The following is an 11,653-nucleotide window of genomic DNA, read 5'->3' as shown; positions in this document are numbered from 1 at the left end:
GAGGGCGAGACCACATTTGTCTTTTTTTTTATGTTTATTTATTTTTGAGAGAGAGAGAGTGCAAGCAGGAGAGGGGCAGAGAGAGAGGGAGACACAGAATCTGAAGCAGCTCCATCCTGGCTCTGAGCTGTCAGCACAGAGCCTGAGACAGGGCTCAAACTCACAGCCTGAGAGATGGTGACCTGAGTCACAGACTCTGGGATCATGACTTGAGTCACAGACCGTGAGATCGTGACCTGAGTCGAAGTCAGACTCTTCACCGACTGAGCCAGCCAGGCGCCCCACATTTGTCTTATTATTGTCCCTTAGCCTCCAGCATAGAGAGCGGGACACATAGGAGGCCCCAGATGCTTGTTGATGGATGAAACAAGTCCCCTGCTATGTTCACCTCTACCTAGTACTCCATTGGTGTCTCCTCATCTAATCTTGCTCACAAGTCACTCCAGTATTATCTCCATTTTACAACATCGAAATTGAGCCTCAGAGAGGTCCCATGACTTGCCCCAGGCTCACAAGCCCCAAGGAGGTACTGGATTCAAATGCCCACCCTGATGTAATTGACAGCCCGTTCACTGGGGTGGGCGGTAAGTTTCTGGTGCTGCCTAAGGGAGTTCTTATTGCCCGCTGCAGCTTCCAGCCACGGGAACACCAGAGCTCCCAGGCGCTAAATCTAGAAACTCCCAGTTCCCCCTACGCTAAACTTTTCAGGACACAATCCTGCCTGTCTTCAACTTTCCCCTCTCTTTGGTGCAGATGAACACAGCTGGGCAGTTGGACAAGTCTCCCCGCCCTGGGATTCACCTTAGACCTCTCTGGTCGGTCAACTGGCAGAGAGCTTGTGGGGTGGGGGGTGGAGGTGTCTCTGGTGAACCCTGATTCAGGTGGCCAGACCTGGGTCTCTCCAGGTGGCCTTCCCAAAGAGGGTGTGACTCTTTTTCTTATTTTTCTTATTCAAACTCTTGTGTCTTTCAATAGATCTCTTCCAGGGAGCGGAGAGTGTGACTGTAGCCTTAGGTCTCGGTGTCAGAGCCAGAGAGGCCAGGAATCCAAGGCCAGGGAGGGACTCAGCCTGGTGGAGGCAGGGGCAAGGGTTAGAGGGAGGGGCAGATCCCAGGCTCCTTCCTACACTCCACCTGAGGGAAGGAAGATTTTGCGCCCTGGCTCATAATCCCATAATCCCCACGACAGCCCTAGCAGATGGGCTTTAATAGTCTCAGTATTAGAAGTGAAAAAACAGAAGCTTGGGGACATTAGGAAAGTGTCTTGCCCAAAGGACGCTGTGGAGCAAGTGGTGGTCAGCCCAGATGCTCAGGTCTCCACTTCTCTAGAAGACAGAGAGCCTGCGGAGACCTGGTGTCAACACAGGCGGGCTCAGCGCCGGAGGTCTCCTTCCTGGCCAACAAATCACTAGCGTTGGAGCGTACACCAGGTGCCAGGCAGTGTTCTAAAAAGCTCAGATCTCTTCAGGCTCACATTAGACCTATTTGTTCCTCCATTTTACAGATGAGAAAAATGAGGCCCAGAGTGGTATGTAATTTGTCTAAGGTCGCAGAGCTAGGTAGTGGCAGAGGCAGGATTTGAATTCAGGCAATCAGCTGCAGGGTTCCATTCTTTTTAAAGTTTGTTTGTTTGTTTTGAGATCAGAGGGCAGGGCAGAGAGAGAGAGAGAGCGCAGCACAGAGCCTGATTTGGGGCTCCATGTCACCTAAGCCAGAACCAAGAGCAGTGAGATCACGACCTGATGAAACCAAGAGTCAGACTCAACACTCAGAGCTGCCCAGACACCCACGGGGTTCCGCTGTTTGCCAGAACATTGCATGGCCTTCTTCAAAAGTTTCTGAATTTTTCGTTGCCCTTTCAAAGATGGGAAGTCTCTGCCCCACCCCCACCCTGTGCTTGGAAGGATCTGGGCAACAACGTGGATCAAGGTTCAGATCTTTAGAGGCGAGGTTCGGCATCAATACCTGTGGGCGGCGTCCTGCTCTCCAAGTCACCAGGACAATGCAGTATTCTTTGGTGCTTAAGCATTCACTACACCCAGCTCGGAGCCAACCGTGGGGCTCAGGACATCATGACCTGAACTGAAACTGAGTCCAAGGCTCCACCGACAGAGCCACCCTGGCGCTCCCTGTATGTGTTTTCATTCATTCCACAATTATTAACTGTATCAGGCACTAGGAGATAAGACATTGAAGAAACGTAGGCCCTGCCGTCCAGGAGCTTACAGTCTAGAGAAGAGACCGAGACCAGCACACAGGCCTTCCCAAAAGAGTGAGGTCCGTTCTAGCTGTGACCACCAGGGCGATGCTGTCGTGGACTTCAGCAGGAAAGCAGCTGGGACCCGAGGTACCTCCGGGAGATGGAGGAGACTCGTGATCCAGGGCTCGGTTCCCCCGGGGGTGCCCCATTCTGCCCACTCTCCTTCCGTGTCCCACCCCAACTCCTGCCCTTGCCGCTGCCTGGAGACCCTCCAGAGAAACTGTCTCCCCACCCCTGAACAGACTCACCCCGACAGGGCTGTCCCCTGTCCCCCCCCTCAGGAAGCAGTGAGGATGAGGCGTCATGAGACAGAGGGAACAGAATAGAGACGGGAAAGTCCAAACCGCGCCCCCCACCCGCTCTGCTACCTGGTGGACACCCACAGCAGGCTGAGTGAGAGAGGAACCCCCAGGGTCCCCTGTGGGCCAGAAGTCCTTGCAATCTGACTCAAATCCCACTTGCTAGGGCATTGCCTCTCATTTGGCTTCTAAGACGCCCTCCCTCGGGGTACGGCAATCAGAGACTTGAAATACGCCACTCCAATGCCTTCAATTTTGCAAATGTCGCATTAAAGAGAACCAAGGTGATTTTGTCTCTGCCTGCCTCATGTCCCTGGTCACTTCTTGCATCCCTCTCCCCTCACTCTGTGTAATAACTGTCTTTTGGACTTTCAAGTGTGCTACCACAGACCCTTTGCACTTGCTGTAGCCCCTGTCCAAAGTACTTCCTACCCCATCCGTGGCCTCCCACTGAGATCAGGGCTCAGCTCCTCTCACTTCTAAAGGGAAATTGGTCCTGTCCAGATACCCTCCACCCCCTCCCCCGGAGATAAAGACCTCTTGTTACACACCTCCTCAGCCCCCTGGGCTTCTCCTGGCTGGTTCATTCATATCTGCTTCCATCAGAGGACAGGGACCATAACAGGTTTGCTCCCATGGTGTTCAGGTGCTGGGGAGCACCTAGCACTGGCCTGATCTGGAGTAGATGCTCAAGAAGTATTTGTTGCCTGAAGGATCGCAGGATTCCCAAAGGAGGCTACTTGTGCAGGGTGTGGCCTTAGCCCTGGAATGACCCCGAAGCTAGCTTCCAGGCTTAACCTGGGCTGTCTGCTGGAGGGGCGGCGGGGGCGGGGGCAGGGGACATGCTGACAAAAGGAAGGACCAGCCGCCTAGGACTCCAGGGAGGAGACCTCCCATCCTTGAAGGCATGTCCAGGTCTGCACTGATTGGAGCTGATTGGAGCTGGAGAAGAAGCACCCTAGGTCCGACCCTGTTCAGGAGACGCAGGCTTTAGTCAATGGTTGCCTTCAAGTGCTGGCCTCGCGAATCTGTACATGGCCTGAGCGTATGCAAGATAATTTTTTGTGTGTCTATGTGCACATGTCCATTTTTCATGTAAACTTTCTTTTTTTTAATTTTTAAAAAATTTATTATTGAGACAGAGAGAAACCGAGCATGAGCATGGGAGGGGCAGAGAGAGAGGGAGACACAGAATCCGAAGCAGGCTCCAGGCTCTGAGCTGTCAGCACAGAGCCCGACATGGGCTCGAACCCATGAACCATGAGATCTAGACTGAGCCGAAGCCGGACGCTTAACCGACCGACCGAGCCACCCAGGCGCCCCTCATGTAAACTTTCAAAAGGTTCCACGACGCCCTCCCGTCTCCACAATACGTCTCAGAGTCACTGGTGTAACGCGTGCTAACTCAGTATAAATGGACAGCTGCCAAAGTGCTCAACTCAGTCTGTCCTGCCTGTTTGGGTGACTAAGGCCCCAACACATGACCGCGTCTGGTCCGAGTGATAAACCTGCTGTCTGGACCCCATGACTCATCATCCAAGGCACTGCCGACCTGGGACAGCTGCCCTCAGCCAGTGCTCTGGGAAGAGAACCATATAGAAACACACACACACACACACACACACACACACACGCACACGCACACACACCACCCCCAGCTCTAAAACTGCTCCTGACTCCAGGGAGATACTTTGGTTTTTCCCTCCAGTATTAGTAACACACAGCACTGCCCACGACGGGCCTCGTATGTGTCAGACACTGTGATGCCTCCGCCTCATCTTTTTAAATCCCCAGTGCGGGCCTCTGTGTTTAGGCACCTACCCGTAGCGGGAGAGGTGGAGGTGGGGGCGGGGTTGAGGAAAGCCGAATGTGTTCATGGTCCTTCGGGGACAGGGCAGCGGTTGGGGCTGGTACCAAGCCCTAGATGTATTCCGCTGGAATCAGTCCTACCTTCGTTCCAACTTTCTACGATTTCTTGAGCATCTTCTGTGTACCAGGGATGCGTTGGGGGTTGGAGGCCAGCCTCCAGGATGGCTCTGGCGGTGCCCGAATCCTGGCACCCACACCCTCCCGCAGGCGCCTCCCAAACCCTCCTGGAGCTGGTCTGAGAGACCAGTGGCGCTGGGCAGAAGCGAAGGCATGACCTTCCTGGCGTGAGCATGACAGTCTGCCCGTCATCTGAGGCGCTCTCTCTCTCTCTTGCTCTCCCCTCTTTCTGGATCACTCACAGGCTTCTGCATAAGGGAGGCTCCCAAGGCAAGGGAGGCCAGCAGCCGGTGCCGACCCACATGAGTGAGTTTGGACGCAGCCCCTGGAGCCCCAGTCAGGCTGTGAGCTGACAGCCATCTCGTTAGGGCCCTTGGCTCACAGACCCTGTGGAGAAATAGACGCGAGTTTTAAGCTGCTGAATTTTTAGGGTGATCTGTTACTCAGCAAGGGAGAAGCAGATACATCTGTAAACACAATTGCTATGGTTCTCACATTCTATTAAGGGAGGCAGACAGTGGAAGGAAGGAAGGAAGGGAGTGGGGGGAGAGAGAGAGAACCCAGTGTGTCAGATAGCAGGAAGTGCAATGGAGTAAAATAAAGCAGGGAAATGGGGGCGGCGGGGGGAGCTTTGATTTAAGTAGGGTGGCTAGGGAAAGTCTGACTGAGAAGGGGCCAGTTAAGCAAACACCCGAGGGAGTGAGCCCTATAGAAATCGGAGGTGGAAGAGCAGCAGGCAGCATGAAGAGCATGTGCAAAGGGCCTGAGGTAGGAGCACATCCAGATCATGTGACCCACCCAGAGCACAAACTTTGTATAATTTGCCACTGGGTTGATTGTCCTTACCTGGCCCTGTCCTGGGCCATCTCATCCTGTGCCCTCCAGGAATGGGGAGGGGGCGTGCTGAGCCCCCACTGCTCTCAGCTTCTCTCCCTTGACTTTGGCTCCATGGCTGTGTTCCTGGGAGTGGGTCACATGTTCTCGGGGCGTGGAAGTGGCTGCACGGACAGATCCTTCCAGCCTTCCATCAGGGCAGGTGACCTGGGGCAAATCCAAGAGAGATCACAGGACAAGAGAAATGACAGGGAAAGTGCAAGTTGGATACACAGATACTCCCACGTCAAAGGCCCTCTAATAATTTATGGGGACAACTGGTAGAATAATCTAGCGCCAATCCTGTTGCTGTAGTTGTACGTTATTCTTTGCTATCTTTCTTTTTTGAAGCAAGCAAAATCCAAAGTGTGTCCCCATGTCATAGCAGAAAGTACCCCAAACTGCTCCTTTGATATGCATACTTGCTTTCCTTCTCAGTAACAGATTTGCTGCTTGTAAGTGACCCAGGGCCTGAGGACTCCCTCTTTCTGTGCCCTCCTCCTTCGCAACCCAGGGATGCCTGCCGCGTGCTGTACTGCGGCCCCTCAGGGCTTCCCACGGGCAGGCCCCTGGCCACAGCCACCGTATTTTCCAGATCAGGACGGACAGATCACTGCAGTCAGCCTGAAGTTATACAGAGAGGGCAAAGGGACAGAATCTGAAGACGGGGGTTTTTCTGGGAGAGTCCAGAGAGTCGAGAGCAAGTCCCTCTCCAAGGGACCCACTCATCCCGGGGACAGGGGAGGAGGGTGCGGGGGCAGCGGAATTGTTCATTTACTCACGCATGCATTCTTTCAACAAATTTTTCATGAACCTGGGCTGGGCTTGGTGCTGGAGAAACAACATAAGCAAGACAGAGTTCCTGCCTTGGGAGTGCTTCCAGTCTGCTGGGGAGACAGACAGGTGCAGCTGCAAGACCTAGTGACTCTGGTGAATGTGGGAGGGACATCCAGCCCAGTTCAAGGGGGAGGACCAGAGAGGAGTGTATATGTGTGGCAAAGTCAGGGGAAGATCCCATGAGAAGTGACTTCTAAGCCAAGACCTGCAGGATGAAGAGGTGTTAGATAAAGAGGAAAACTGTGACTAGGCAGGGGGAGAGCACGTGCAAAGATCCTGAGGTCAGAGAGGTGGTAGAAAGGGCAGAAGGCAGAGGGTCTTGGGAGCTTCTTCCCTAAGGGCCATGAGGAACCACTGAAGGTTTGGAGCGAGGGGCTGACACAGTCACATCTGTGTTTTAGAGAGAGCGCTTCTGCTGCTGTTACTGACTGCCTCTCCTTTCCATGTCCCTGTGGCTGAGCAGGGGCCTCTGGGGAGACCACAGCCCAGGCCATCCCAGTTCTCAGAGTGTCAGGAGGAGGATGGCCAGCTCTCCTCTCTTCTGTACCCCTCCCGCACCGCGGGAGACTTCAGGGCCAGGTTCTGAGATCTGCTATATCGGACTCCCGGGGATGAGGGCTCCATCCTGTCCACGTCTGTCCACATCGGGCCGGCTTCCCTGGGGATTGAGGGGTTGTTTCTATCTTCAGGGTGGTAGGACCTCCTCCCCAGAGCCGAGGAACCCAAGATAACAGGGCAGCCTGGGAGCTGTTTATGAAAAGGCAGTGTCGTAGGGGGTGGGCAGGGCCCGCGGGGACGGTGGCTGCAGCCACGGATAGCAGTTGGGGCGGGGAAGGCTGTCTAAATTACAGCTCCCAGAATAGAGGGGCCCGGAGGGAGTGGCGGGGCGTCCTACCAAGGGAGCTGGCGGCCTGCCAGGCGTGTCTAGGCTCCAGGCCCTGCCACAGGCAGAGGTGGGGTGGCCACAGTCCCAGTGGCTGTGAGGTGGAGCAGGGCGGTGGCGGAGAGGCTCCTGGGGGTTGGGAGAGAACCAGCCTGGGGTGGCCTTCTGGAACGGGTGGGGGTGGTGAGGGGAGGGCAAGGCCAGGCTGAGGGGGAGGTGCCCTCTTGCCTGCCCCTGCAAGAGACTCAGAGTCACATCCCTCTACAGTGTCACCTGAGTGTGAGATATGACAAAAATAACAAGAATGGCAGACAGCTACAAGTCAGGCACCGCTCTAAGCAATAACATATATCAGTCCACCCTCCTGGCTCCCTGTGACATATGTATTAGTGGCCCCATTTCACAGATGAGGACACTGAGGCCCGGTGAGGTCAAGTATGCGCCAGGTGGAGCTAGGGAGTGAAAAACCAAGTTCAAGCCCAGGGTTCTCTGACTTCAAAGACCGGGCTCCAGAGTCAGGAAATCTGTTTGAAACCTTTACTTCTCAGGGTCGGTTTTTCTCAACTAGCACACGGCTCATGGCCTCCTGCTCTGGAGCTCAGCCTCCCAGAGCTGTAGGGTCACATGGGGACGGCGTGGTGAGCTGGGAAGACCTTCAAGGCGGAAAGCTTGGCTGAACTCAGACCCTCTGTAGGCCTCTGTTTCCTCATCTGTCAAATGGGGAGCGTCATAGGTAGCTCAAGGGTCTTCTGAGACTCTAATGAGAATATATATGTGTGAAAGTGTTCATTTCTTTAAAAAAAGTTTTTTTTTTAATTTTTGAGAGAGACAGGTGCGAGCAGGAGAGAGACAGAGAGAGAGAGGGAGACACAGAATCAGAAGCAGGCTCCAGGCTCTGAGCTGTCAGCACAGAGCCCAAGGCGGGGCTCGGACCTATGAACTGTGAGATCATGACCTGAGCTGAAGCCGGACGCTTAACCGACTGAGCCACCCAGGCGCCCCTGAAAGTGTTCATATCTGGAAGGCAGACTGTAAATCAGAAAGTGCCACATTTCAATCGACATTTATGTGAAAGCTGAATGCTTACAAAGGCAACGACTTCCAGTTCACTGGGGAGCTCACATACGCAACCTCCCCAAGGAACGTCCTTCTTTAAAATGAGGGGGATGGGGTGCCTGGGTGACTCGGTCGGTTAAGCCTCCGACTTCAGCTCAGGTCAGATCTCATGTTCGTGGGTTCAAGCTCCGCATCAGGCTCTGTGCTGACAGCTAGCTCAGAGCCTGGAGCCTGCTTCCGATTCTGTGTCTCCTTCTCTCTCTGCCCCTCCCCTACCCGTGCTCTGTCTCTCACAGTCTCTCAAAAATAAATAAATGTTAAAAACATTTTTTAATTAAAAGAAAATAAAATGAAGAATCATCCCTTTGTTTATACTTGGTAGATACTCAGTTTTCCTCTAAGTTGTGGTTGAAAGCAAGACACATCTACAATCTTTTGTGTGTGTGTGAGGATTTGCTGCCTTGAACCTGTGTTTCTTCAACTGCTGTGCCTAATGTGCTGATTTTCAGTGGAGACTGAGGACCGCCCCCATTCCCAATATCCCAGCACTAGCTGCTTCCTGGGCTTGGGCGGGGGTGTCTCCCTATAGAGACAGAGGTTTGAACCGGATGCCCCTTGTTCCCAGGCTCCTGCTGGCTTTCTGGGCCCCCTGCCTTCCTAGGTGTGTTACTTAACATCATCGTGCAAGATCCTCTGGTCTGCCCCAGAGGAAGTGCCGCAATGGACCTGACACTTGAACTTGCTGATTCATCATGGGAGCCAAGGGCAGGGTAAGGGCACTGAGTCCCGGGAAAGCAGGGGACACTGGTCCGGCTGCCTCACCATCACTCCCCTCATGCCTGACTGCCTCCTCTCTCTCCCAGTCCCTGGCTCTGTGTCTGTGGCAACAGAGCTGGGTGCAGGGACGCAGGGGACAGCGCCTTGCACTTGCTAATCCCCGGCCTTCTGGTGCTCCCTTTCCAAGGCCCCAGTCTTCCCCTCCCCCTCCAGAAGCCTCGTCATCCCCTTTGAGGAGCTGGTTCTACTTGGCACCTGCTCCTTCCCCCCAACCCCGACTGCTCACAGCATGGTGAAATTGCACCAGGGTGTAGCTGTCTCGTACTGCTGCCCACGAAATCAAAGCTCTTGGCCAACACGAGCACCCTCTCTATCCTAGGGAGGACTCTATGGAGAGGGAGGATTCTATGGAGATTCACTAAGATCACTCCTGCACGCATTCATTCAACGCATGTCTATTGCTACCTACTATGCATCTGGTACTATTGCAGGCACCTGGGGGAGGGAGGGATTCAGCTGAGCAGCTCTCTGGAGAAGAGCCTTCCAGTGCGTGCTTGGAGTTGAGTGAGGCCGGGAGCCACTGGAAGGATGGAGGAAGGTATTCTCTCGGGAGAAGCAGGTTTGAAGGATGGATGTTTGTGCCGTGAAGATCTTAAGTCCCTCAAGCCAGTTAGTTTAATTAAGCTGGGTGAGCTGGGTGAAGCGGTCAGGTCCTGATTTGCTGCTTCTAAGTCTCTGACCTCATCTCCAGTCTCCAGGGAGAGTGGCCGAGATTCTCCTGGAAGGCAGCATCTCCCGAATTCCTCCTCCGCTCTTCCTTCTGTCTCTCCATCCCCCCCTTTCCTGCTCTCAGGATGACCTACCCGCCTGTCCACCTGCCTTTACCCCTTGCCGGACACATACCTGTCTTAAGTTGTTATTACTTTGTCTGTGTCTTCTCTTTCCAGCCATATCGAAAGCACGGGAGGCCGGGACTAGTTTTAAACCGCTTGGAGTTTATTGCACAGGGCGTCTCAGAGGTCTCCGTAAACATGCTTGAATTGATTAGGACGTGGGTGCTCGAAGGGGATGCAAGGGTCCGAGCAGGTTTCCGTGCACACGAGCCCCCTGTGGACTTGAGTGATAAGAGGAGGGCTGGAGTCTACCAGGCACTGGGGGTATGTGGGGCTCACACTGGGAGAGTTGAGCTGGGCCGCCTTCTCCCACCTTGAACTTGACCATCTAAATGCTGTATTCCTGTGCCTCTAGGAAGTCCCCCACCAAGATGAGACTGTGCTCTTTCAACCCCTGGGTTCGGAGAAGGGGCCACCTGGGCTGCCATAAGGCGGTGGGAGGAGGGAAGCTCAGTAAAATCTCTCTGCCCCCCTCCCACACTGCAGGGGGAGGGGCCTTGCTTTTATTTATTTATTTAATGTTTTTAATTTATTTTTGAGAGACAGAGAGAGACAGTGCGGGCAGGGGAGGGTCAGAGAGAGAGAGGGAGACATAGAACCTGAAGCAGGCTTCAGGCTCTGAGCTAGCTGTCAGCACAGAGCTTGACACAGGGCTCGAACCCACGAACCGTGAGATCATGACCTGAGCCGAAGCCGGACGCTCAACCAACTGAGCCACCCAGGCGCCCCTGCTTTTATTTATTTTACATGTGTGTTTCCAGGGATGGTTTTGTTTCAAAAGAGGATTTCCTTCTAAGGACACACTCTCTCTCTCTCTCTCTCTCTCTCTCTGCAAGACATCAATGTAGCTGAAAGTGATAGAAATCTTGGCTCTAGATCTGCCATTCTTTGAGCAGGTCTGGCCTCAGCCTCCTCATCTAGAAATAGGAGGAACATATGGAAATCTCTCTCCAACCACAGGATGGTAGCTTGTCATATTCTTCAAAGCAGTATTTTCTACTCTAATGTTTAGACTTGGGGAGCCGACACCCTGGTGATTCTGACTCAGGTAGTCTGGACGTCATGTGTTGACAAACATTCCTTTAAAAAAAAATTCCTCAGGGGCGCCTGAGTGGCTCAGTCGGTTAAGCGTCCTATTCTGGCTCAGGTCATGATCTCATGGTTCGTGAGTTCGAGCCCCATGTCGGGCTCTGTGCTGACAGCTCAGAGCCTGAAGCCTGCTTCAGAGTCCATGTCTCCCTCTCTCTCTGTGCCTTTCCCGCTCATGTGCTCTGACTCTCTCTGTCACTCAAAAATAAATATTTAAAAAATTTTTTAATAATTAAAAAATCCCTCAAAGAGAATGATTTCTGGGAGAACATGTAAGAAACTAGGAAGGGCTGTTACCTCTCGGGAGGGGAGGTGGGAGGCTTGAAGGCAGCGGAGGCACGGAGACTTACCTATTGCTGTGTTGTCTTTTGGACCTTGTGACTTTTGTAGCACATGTGTGTGTACTTGAACCACATACCTGCATACATTAAACGTAAGTTTATTTGAAAACGTTTTAAACATTTAAAGCACTATTCAAATATAAGGTAAAAAAAAAAAACCCAAATATAATCCGTGCCTTGTTCCCACTGCAGATTGAAGCTAGACCACAGGGAAAGCTAGCAAACTTGCCCCTGAGGCCTCTGGGATGACAGAGGGACCCAGAGACCTTGAGAGAAGGGGACAGGGAGTCGCCCCTCAGGTGTGGCACCCGGAGCGAGCGTCCTGACCTGGGTATGAGCCGCGAATGAGGGCAGGAGTTC

At 53.4% G+C, this 11,653-nt stretch overlaps 1 long non-coding RNA gene across 1 annotated transcript in view; it reads right to left on the bottom strand.

Moving 5' to 3' along the window:
- Positions 1-9,945: 9,945 nt before the first annotated feature.
- The window catches only part of LOC115282402, a 7,496-nt gene continuing 5,788 nt past the window's right edge, over positions 9,946-11,653 (bottom strand). The window contains exons 2-3 of the long non-coding RNA XR_003904627.1: positions 11,303-11,370; positions 9,946-10,084 (exon numbers count right to left, since the gene is read on the bottom strand). This is a non-coding gene — a long non-coding RNA (uncharacterized LOC115282402). The remainder of the gene's footprint in view (positions 10,085-11,302; positions 11,371-11,653) is intronic.

This window comes from Suricata suricatta, chromosome 17, assembly GCF_006229205.1.
Source record: "Suricata suricatta isolate VVHF042 chromosome 17, meerkat_22Aug2017_6uvM2_HiC, whole genome shotgun sequence".
Lineage (NCBI taxonomy): Eukaryota > Metazoa > Chordata > Mammalia > Carnivora > Herpestidae > Suricata > Suricata suricatta.
This window is presented reverse-complemented; position numbering and strand designations above follow the sequence as displayed.